The sequence below is a fragment of the Saccoglossus kowalevskii genome, chromosome 21 (assembly GCF_978046115.1).
Source record: "Saccoglossus kowalevskii chromosome 21, keSacKowa6.1, whole genome shotgun sequence".
Taxonomy (NCBI): domain Eukaryota; kingdom Metazoa; phylum Hemichordata; class Enteropneusta; family Harrimaniidae; genus Saccoglossus; species Saccoglossus kowalevskii.
The window spans coordinates 26,858,569-26,870,056 of record NC_140661.1 but is presented as its reverse complement, the minus strand read 5'-3'; positions in this window follow the sequence as shown (position 1 = coordinate 26,870,056).

Below are 11,488 nucleotides of genomic sequence, written 5' to 3'. Positions count from 1 at the left end.
ACCACATGACTGATCTGACATTTTTGGGGGTTTTTTGAAAGACTTCAATATAGAGATGCCAGGCAGAAATCTAGAAGATAATCACATACGTGTGACATGAGTAAATCAAAGAAAGCTTAGAAAGAACTCCCATGTGCTGAGAGTATTGGAGACACATTAAATATAATTCGAAATTACTTAGCTGAAAACTAATTATGCAAATCAGAAAATTAATATGACCAGATTTGAGTGTAAAACTAATGAGGTCTGCGCAATGTAACAGAAAATCAATGTCTCCAAGTTTAATTGAAATGTGATTAGAACCAAAAAATTATGAATTATTATGCTTATTAGGGAATTAATATGAACAGATTTTTACCCCAAACTAATTAGGTTTGTACATTGTCCTAGAGCATCTTTGTACTAAGTTTCATTGAAATGGAATAATTAGTACCGTGAAAACTCCAAATTTTCGACCCCTCTAAAAATTTGGCCGCCTATTTATTTGCCGGGTTTCGGTGTTTTATTTACCTCCAAATTTTCAACTCCACTAGAAATCGCCGACTCATTCTTATTCGAAAATTTCGACCAGTTTTAGTTTTCCCCCAAACGAAAAAAAAACGGTGTGAGCGTTCAAACGGGACCTTCCTCGAAGGCATGAATCCGGGTTTCTGATTGACTGAGAGATTTTTATTTTATTGGTAACGAAAATATATTCTAAATAAACGAAGTTTCAAATAAAAACGAACACAAAAATCTCGGCATGCTGCGTTTCTGAATTGTTGATTATTACTGTACTCAGTAGTGATTATAATAATGTACACAAAATAAATTTGTTGAATGGTTATGAAATACAAATAAAAGTCAACTTAGTTTCATCGTAAGCGAATGATTCCGGTCTCGTATAAACGTTTGATGCTGTAGGATATCCGCCATGTTCTCTTAGGTCAAATAGGTCAAATCGCTAATTAACCAATCAAAAAGCTGGATGATGCCAACGTGTTCAAATTACCATAGCTTATTTAAATATGTTAATGTTATTGAACGCAATGCGGAAGAGATTGATGTTGTAGTACGATATTTTGGCTTGGATTTTGATGCGAAAACGGCATGATTTTTTTTAAATAAAAAAATTAGTTGTTTTTAAAAAATAAACTGGTCATCTGAAGAATAATTTAACATTGTTCACAGTGATAACAGCTCATTCTCGAAAGGAAGCTTACCCGCTCACGCTAGTCACGATAAAAATCATACACGTGTACTCTTGAATAGACAAACGTCAATGACTACGGTAAAACTTAGACTCTACTTTAGCCGGCAGGATTAATTGAAATGTCCGAAAAATGACGCCAAAATACACCTTAAAAGTCCCATTTTATTTTCTTAAATCCCATTTTATTTTTTAATCCAAGGGCGAATTTACGGCAGAATTTGGTCCCTCAAATAAGGGACACGTGAGCTTTGATTCTAACCGGATACATTGCACTGGGTCGGGGAGATAGTTTGCTAAACTTCCATGCATCTTTTGTCCAATGGGTACCTGTACTTCGAACATTCGCAAGTTTTTCTAGGTAGTGCGAGACAGCTTTGTCTTTTGACCTATTAGTTTTGTGCTGAACTCTTCTCCGCGTCTTGATGTTTTGTTTTGCTTGTCATAATACTCACTGATTGATGACTTTGTATAGATTTTGAGTTACAACTCGGCCACGACCTTTGCTTTTACCGTGAAACATGAGGAAGTTTACGTCAATTGACGGACATTGCATTTTTTAAAAACTAATGAAGCACACTGTCTATCATCCTCATTTTTTCATTTGCTAATTTCTATTCTGAAAAATTCGACCGTCCGAAAATGCACCTTAATTTTGACTCTAAAAACACGTCACATATCTAACACCAATTATTTAAAACCGGTCGAAATTTTGGAGTTTTTACGGTATTTTAGATATCAGTGTGAAAGCTTAAAATTGGTTAATTATGCAAATTAGGTAATTAATATGTACAGATTTTAACCCACAATTATTCAGGTCTGTCTATTGTCCTACAGCATCCATGTACATTCATTGATATGTGATGTATAGTACCTGAGATATCAGTGTGAAAGTTGGTTAATTATGCAAATTAGGTGATTAATATGCACAAATATTTACCGGAAACTAATTGGGTCTGCATAATTCTAGATTCATTGAAATGTGATGATTAGTACTTTAGATATCAGTAGAAAAGCTGAAAATTAATTATGCAAATTAGGTAATTAATATGCACAATTATTTACCCTAAAACTAATCAGGTCTCTGCATAGTCCTAAAGGATCTATGTACCAAGTTTCATTGAAATGCGATGATTAGTACTTGAGATACCCGTGGAAAAGCTGAAAATTAACTAATTATGCAAATTAGGTGATTAATTTGCACAAATATTTATCGAAAACAATCAATCTCTGCATAGTCCTTGAGTATGTAAGTACCATGTTTCATTGAAATGTAATGCTAACTACTTATATCAAATGCTGAAAATTAATTAATTATGCAAATTAGGTAATTAATATGTACTGATATTACCATAAAAACTATCAGGTCTGTGCAGTGTCGTATGACATCTATGTACCAAGTTTCATTGAAATGTGATGATTAGTACTTGAGATATCAGTGGAAAAACCGAAAATTGACTAATCATTATGCAAATTAGGTAATTAGTATCCACGGATTATTACCAAAAACTAATCAAAACCTAGCATTAGTTCAGAGCATCTATGTACCAAGTTTCATCAAAATCCAATGAGTGGTTGTTTAGATATCAGTGGAACAGTCATGGAACCACTAAAAAATAGCTAATTATCATGCAAATTAGGTAATTAATATGCACGGATTTTTACCAAAAATTAATCAAATCTGCGCATATGTTCAGAGCATCTATGTACCAAGTTTCATCAAAATCCAATGAGTGGTTCTTTAGATATCAGTGGAACAGTCATAGAACAGCTAAAAATTAGCTAATTATCATGCAAATTAGGTAATTAACGAGCATGGATTTTTACCAAAACCTAATCAAATCTGCGCATTGGCCCAGAGCATCTATGCACCAAGTTTCATCAAAAACCGATGTATGGTTCTTGAGATAGCAGTGGAACAGTCGGACACACATACACACACACACACATACACACATACTTGTATTGCAATATGTTCCGAGGACTCCATTGGATTAACTTTTAATATAGTTGAATTAACTTTTAATATAGTTGCGATATGAACTCGATTAAAACGCGTTCCTATATAGGGTTGCGTTTTAATTGGAGTTTAATTAAACTCAATTACAATGCAATACAATGGAGAATTGCATTTTAATTAAGTTTAATTAAACAAGAGTTGAATATCCCGTGACTGAACATAGAAATGTTTGCGAAGCTTAGGTTTAGTATCGGGGTAAGGTATGGTATAATTATATTAATATTAATATAACGTGAACCATACCTTCCCCCGATACTAAACCTAAGCTACGCAAAACGTATTAATAATCGAATTAACTATTAATATAAATTATGTTTTCCGAGGACTATGAAAAAGGTCCTCGGAAGGTGTGTATGTCCTCGGAAGTAGCTATATATCTGTATTTTTGTCCTCGCAACATATAGCAATCCAAGTACACACATACACACATACACACATACACACACATACAGACACACTAACTGCAAAGACTCCCATTTTGTGCTTCGCACATGGGAGTCAAAAACTACTTCCTGTTTAGAAGAAATCCAAAATGGCGGCCAAACTTAAATGTGCTTCATATATACAAGCTAAATAATATACATGAGAGCATTTTACTTGATGGTTTAAAAGAAGAAGATTTTCAAGTGATTTTTGCTGTTTTTAGGAGAAAAAAGATGGCGGAAAAAGTCACAAGACTGCTTAAGTTTTTATTGCTTGGATGTATTGCACATGAGTTGTACCATACGCCATAAAAATATAACAGCCTAGACCCTCAGAAAGTGGTCAAATAGCCACTTTTGGCTTTAATAATTTCAATCCAATATGGCTGCCGAACCATTTGACCAATCAAAATTCTAAAAGTTAGGTGCACCAGTTCATATTAAGGACTATCAGCACAGAGCATTTCAGACCATTCCAGACGAAAAAAACATGAGGGAAAGCAGAAAAACAAAAAAATTCCAGCAACAAGTCATTGTCAATGACACGTCCCCGTTCCGTTCATATTTGAGTGACATATACATTCAAAGCAGATCATGACCGAAATGCACCTGCATATGTACAACACATTGCGCTAAATCTGAACAAAATCCATCCATGCATGACTGAGATCCGGTTCTGGAATTGTGAAAATACGTGATTTTGATGCATTTTCGGCCTTAAAATGGCCATCATTCCGCTATTGTTAAGCAGATCATGAAACAAATGCACATATCTATTTATGACATGATGTACCATGTGTGTGTGAAGTTTGAACTTGATCAATCCAAACATGTCTTGGATACGGATCCAGAACTGAATTCTTTAACAAAATGGCCGCCAGTCGGCCATTTCGAACTTGATCCGAAAAAAAAAAAGACGTGCATCAAGGTCCTATTATGTTTAATGTATGTACCAAATTTGAACAAAATCCATCCATGCATAACTGAGATACGGGTCCGGAATGGTGAAAATGTGCGATTTCAATGCATTTTCGGCCTTAAAGCGGCCCCCATTTGGCTATCGTTAATGAGATCATGAAACAAATGCACACACATATTTGTAACATGATGTACCTTGTGTGTGTGAAGTTTGAACTTGATCAATCCAGACATGTCTCGGATACGGATCCCGAACTGAATTCTTTAAAACAAAATGGCCGCCAGTCGGCTATTTCGAACTTGATCCGAAAAAAAAATGACGTGCATCAAGGTCCTATTATGTTTAATGTATGTACCAAATTTGAATGAAATCCGTCCATGCATAACTGAGATCCGGGTCCGGAATGGTGAAAATGTGCGATTTCAATGCATTTTCGGCCTTAAAGCGGCCGCCATTTGGCTATCGTTAATGAGATCATGAAACAAATGCACACACATATTTGTGACATGATGTACCTTGTGTGTGTGAAGTTTGAACTCGATCAATCCAAGCATGTCTCGGATACGGATCCAGAACTGAATTCTTTAAAACAAAATGGCCGCCAGTCGGCCATTTCGAACCCGATCCAAAAAAAAATGACGTGCATCAAGGTCCTATTATGTTTAATGTATGTACCAAATTTGAACAAAATCCGTCCATGCATAACTGAGATCCGGGTCCGGAATGGTGAAAATGTGCGATTTTGATGCATTTTCGGCCTTAAAATGGCCGCTATTCGGCTATTGTTAATCGGATCATGAAAAAAATGCATGTGCATATGTCCCATATAATGTGTGATGTATGAGTGAAGTTTGAACTTAATCGGTCCATGCATGTTCGAGATACAGGTGATCACGGACGGACGCACGGACGCACGGACGCACACAGGGCAAAACATAAGTCCCCGTTTTCGGACTGCGTCCGAACGGGGACTAATAAAAAAAAAGGGTTCAAGCCCAGAAAGGTGCTAACATGAAATAAAAAAAAAATATACATACCATATTTTGGCAACAACTCATCAGATATACAAATATCTCTAAATGTTTGTTGGTGTGTTGGAAAATGTGCAGTAACACTGGCGAAGCTTATTATTTCTTTTGGTTTCACAGATGTACCACTCACACCTGCCACATTTGTATTTGTGTCAGAATCAGTATCAATTACAGTTTCTGTTAGTTCACAAGTAACAGTTGTTCTAGTACCGGTACATCCATTTTCAATATCATCATTGTCATCAACACCATCATTGTCATCAATTCCATCAACTCCATCATTGTCATCAACTCCATCATTGTCATCAACTCCATCATTATCATCAACACTATCATTGTTAATGAAATCATTTAATATCACTGAAGGGGGGATTGGTGATGTTAACATTATATACACAGTTTTACATGAAGATTTGATTGACCATACCCCCTGTGCACTGTACGTGAATATGTTGGAACTTATACGCTTGGAGACAATACGGTCACCTCTTTGCTTGTAGTCTACATAAATAAATTTATCTGTATAACCAAGCTGATCAAGCAAAACATCAGAAATTTCTTGAGTAACTTTGATTTCATCCCATTATTGCTCAAAACAAAAATCAGCTGACAAAACAGGTCTTCCTGACCATGAGGATTTATTCTTATTCAAAACTTCTCTTATAAGAGGTAACACACTTATTTTTAAGTTTATTTTTTTCCTTTTCTTAGTGGGTCCAACATTCCCTTGAAAACTTCTCCGACATGCCCTTCTACTTGATGATACTGTTGGTGCCACTTGCCTACTGAAGACATTCTGTACTGCACGCTGTATATCTGGGCTTCTTAAATTCTGTATGACAGTTTCCTGACTAGCCATTTCTAGAATGAGACACATCAATGAATTAACGAACATACAGATTTAACCTAAGCTACAGTCATTTGCACACCTCTTGAAACAGCTGACTCTTTATGCAAGTTGTTTGATAAGATGATGATGAGCATATTTTTAAACTTAACTTTTTCTATTTAGTCATCCATGCAGAATCTTGAGTTCATGGGCATGTCCCATGGTTGCCATGTTACAAGTTTGCAACAGAAAGGAGGTTGATTTTAAACTAGGTGTCTGTGAGCTTGTTTGTATCATTTTTTGAATATAAGTTAAATATAACATGCCTGTATGTTCCAAAAAAATATATAAAGGCATGGTACAGACACCGTCATCGTTCCCCGTGGACAGAAAATTATGCAGACACGATCTGGATTAACAGTGATCTGGTGGCGGCAACGCACATACATCAAAGCGAGTAAACACCGTGCAGCGTCCATCTCTAGTACGTCCATGGACTAACTATGCCTACTTTAGGTAATTTTTTTATTATCCAAGAAACGTCCCTAGCCCGGGACATGGCGAAACACACAAATGCTTAGAAATATAATCTTGGGCGAGTTGGTTTGATGCGAGTTGGCATTGGTGCGAGTTAGCATTGGTGCGAGTTGGTCTGGTGCGAGTTGGTTTTGGTGCGAGTTGGATCGAAATCTGCATGGTTTGTTTAACTCTCGGTCAACTGTGTGCCACGCTTGTTTGACAATATCGCCGATTGTCATCATTGTAGACCCAATTATTTTCATGCCATGAGCTGAAATCGCGAGTATGTATCTGTCCCATCAAAAGCTATATGACAATTGTAATCATTAAAGAACTGGAAATTCATTAAAAACTTACTTTGTTTGTCAAACAGGCAGTATACAATTCGGCCACAATCCAAAAACATGCGCCAGACGACACAGGAAAACATATAACAGCGCCCTCGTACGTTCGTTCTGGTGCGATTGCCGTCCCGGAAGTAAGAATATCATATCCTCGGGGGCGGAGCTACGTCACAAGACGTTCCACGTTGCTAAGACGCACACCACTGTACATGCATTTCTATGGGCTCTTTTCGCGCTGCTGTGGAATGCCGGTCGAGCCGGTGAAAATTCGAGAAAACAACACAAACTCAACTTTGAAGTAATCCTGAACAACTAAATTTAGATATGTTACACACGTAGGGCTAATCGTGTTATACTGTTCAGGGGAGTCTCAACCATCATCCAAAAGTATCGTTTTCTGCGAGTTTTTGGCCTTTGTTTTAACCGCCTAGGTTGCCAAGCGGTGAAAATGCCCGGATGTCCGCCCCCGAGGATAGTCTAGTTGACTGGTTCCCGCCTCAAGTGTCATAGCGTACCAAGCCACAAGAGGCCGGTAACTAGTAACGAATGCGGCATTCTGATTGGTCCATCACTTTCTCGTTGCTTGTTCACCTTACGTCAGCGCTTACGCTCGTGGCCGTTCAGGGGTTTCCTTTTACTTTCGAAAGTTGGGCGAATAAAAAAACTGTTTCTTTTGCTATAAGTGTGCACAGAAATAGCGAGGAATGTCAGAAACATCTCAAATATGTAAGTCTAAGCAAGCAGGATGTATGAGCATGGCTTCATTGTAGTATTACAGACACGTTATTACGCAGAACGTAACTTGGAATGTTTTCAATTTACGTCACTCAGTCACGTGCTTTCCGGCCTGAAAACCGAACAATACGGCGTCCTACCTGCCATTCGCAAAGGACGCCGGGAATAAGCGAAATAGTCTAGTCACAGTCCCTCTGTCAGGAACAGTGGCCTAGTATATACATGCATACGTATTCAATACAGTTTGATCTACCTGATTGCTTAAAACCGTACTCACACTGCACAGATCACACAGTGCAATTAAATAAAAAGGAAAACTGTAATGACCATAAGCAATCTACGAGTAGTCTCAATATAGTAGGACGGGTAGGAGCACAGTCACTTGTAGCCCTGCGTACAGTGCTGTGTGTACGGGGACGCGTTCGGTTGATCATGGAGGTAGAAAAGAGATCTCTTTTCTACCTCCATGGGTTGATAGATGGGACATCATCATCATGGGACCACCACAGCCCTGCGAACTTCCATAGACAAAGTCCGGGACTTTGAAAAATGTAACTTTTTTAATGAAATAATATGCCCAGGTACCAAAAATGATGATCGATTACCAGATATATCCAGAACTCCCAGTTCAATTGTGGATGAAATGGCTACTTTGCCCTAAAAACAAACGCATTCTCTCGCGTGAATGAAATTAAAAATGGCGGCGTTTAGTGGATAATTCATCCGGTACCTACGCGTTTACAATTTGTCCGTCTTCACTAGTCGTTTGTTTAAAGACATTTCAGTTTCAGATAACTTTATAATGGTTGTTACGGATAACTATCGTCATTTCAACCGATTTCGGCTGGGAAACTACTTATTTTTAACTTGCGCACCAATTACTCGTACGGTGCGCTCCCGGACTTTGTCTATGGAGGTACGTGGGGACATCTATCAACCGAACGCGTCCCCGTACACACAGCACTGTACACAGGGCTAAGTCACTTGTTATCTATAACAATTATTTTATCAACAATCGGAGGTCCGTACCTCCTCCACGACACATATAGTCTATTTATATACGAACGGACTTCCGATTGTTAATAAAAGACTTGTTATAGGTAACAAGTGTCTGTGGATGGGAGTGACCTCTTCGGTATAAAGGCTGAGTCCGGGGGCTGAGTGTAAACTGGTAGTACATTTGGCAACATTGCAAACTTCTGACCAATCGCAGGTCCACTCTTGTTATCGGCAAACACAGGAAGTCGCAGTTATGAGCACATCATACGCCCCCGTTATTTTCAATGGCAATGTCAACAAAACAACAACGCAAGCTAATGTATATAATTCTTTATTAATAATAATAAATCAATAATTCATTTCAGCTGTTTGAAAAAACTGTAGTTGTTGCAATATCTTTCAATTTCGAAACCAGAATACATCTGGACATGGACATTTATAAATATTTATGAAACATTTATCATTAGGTGAAGGTCCTTGCGTCTCACGGGAAGATGTTTTCATTGGTCGTAGAAACCATTTGGTGACGCCCATTACCTATGAATTTTTCATTGACCGATTTACTTTCAAATTATTTAAAACGCTCGCTTGAAATTACAGGATAAAGGATACTAAAAGCAAAAGTTGAAAAGAAATTATTTTTTGTTTTTATTCTTCCTAATGGTCACGTGCAGCACATACGGTAAATTGGGTAGGAGGTGTTCTATGTTCCCAAAGGTGTTTAACTATAACCTTATAATCTACTGTATAATCTATTTAGCGGATGCGAAAAGTCTTGTGAAACACCCTCTAACCTGTGAATTTGGCAGGGAAATATAAGGTAGGTTATATCACAACCCAGACCTCGTGGGGTGACTGAGGTTACCCACAGTAGCATGTCCCAGTTTTGTAACGTCTATTATAAGCCGGTAATTTTGAATTTTGAGCAAACTCGCTCGTTTTCCTACACAAAGCAATGACTAACCCGAGTGATTGCAGTTAAATAAAGCATGAACATTTCTTTCTGATTGGCCAGAGCATACATTTTAATGTCCTTTATGTACACATATACATGTGTTCGAGTGTATGAAATTAAAATTAATCTCAAATACGTCTGATATGTATCAGTAGGATTTAAATGCAGGCTAGAACACTGTCTAGAACCATCGCGAATAGTTTCCGGGTAGTAGGATTTTGTATAAATTCTTATATTTTCACCGGGGTTAGTGAGGGTCTTAATAACTACCCAGGGATTTAATATGGGTATTTGCACAGCATGGTGTAGGACAGTGCCAAAGAATCAACATATGTTCATATTAATTTTCACCAAGAATTACATAGTGCCCTAAAAATTAAGTATATCTATTCATGACATGCGAAGGTAAAAAACTACTGTTGATTCGAACGTTTTATTGAATTGTTGAATGAGTAATACATTCAAATTCGTGAAATAATAATTTGTTTAGAACAACCTAACCGGATTACATTAACGGAAGTGTAGCACGTATTGTAAGCATTTGTGACCTCGGTTGTGTCTTGTTTTGAACATTTCAATAATCTATAAAAACAAAGAAACAATAGTACTACATTATCCACTGCATCTATATTCGCATATTACTGATGTAACACAAACAGAAAACCTTTAGTTTTTTTGGAAATTTTATCAAATATAATATCTAAAATTATTCCTTTAGCATATTTTTGACAGGCACTTTTAAGTTCCCGGCTGACACCCTTCTGTCAAGTTTAGTCTAAACGGTGTACTTACGCGTATTTGCATGATGCAGCAATTTCCTTTTTTATTTTTTTTTAAATTCTTTCGACATCTCAAATGCCCACTGTACATGTCGAGTTATGTTTACAACCTATTACGCATATACGTGGGTTGTTTGAATTAGTGTAACAGTAAACTAACTTTTCATCCAAAAATATGTTCTGCAAAAATAACGTTCCCATTATATGATAAATTAAACTCTCCTATTTTCATCAAGCTAACCGTTGGGGCTTTTCGAGACGCATAGATGTTATACCTTTCTCACACAATAGTCATACAAACGGCTAGTGGCCTATATATAATCCAGAATTAACCCTTAATCATTTTGCTTACTGACTACACAAACAAATGTTTTTACTTATCCCACAAAACTTACTGGGCATTTTTGTTTCAGTTTCCGTTTTTCTGAATGTTGTTCCGCCCATAGCAGACAACCAACAAAAAGTAGACGATGATAAGTGTCGCATACGACTTATTTACTACTTCCGTGTCACTGAGAATGTTCTAGAACCGTACTGTGTCTGGGTGGAATATTCTAGATTTTTTTTTAGAAACTGGTTGAATAGGTAATATAGAACACTGTAGGAGGCAATATAAGGTAATGGAACATTCTAGAAATTTGTAGTAAGTTCCAGACTCATTATGTATGCTGATGTAATGGTCTATTTATAGACAGTGGGGTATATATAGGGGAGTTGTTCAGCACTGAGTTCAGATCGGAGATCTCG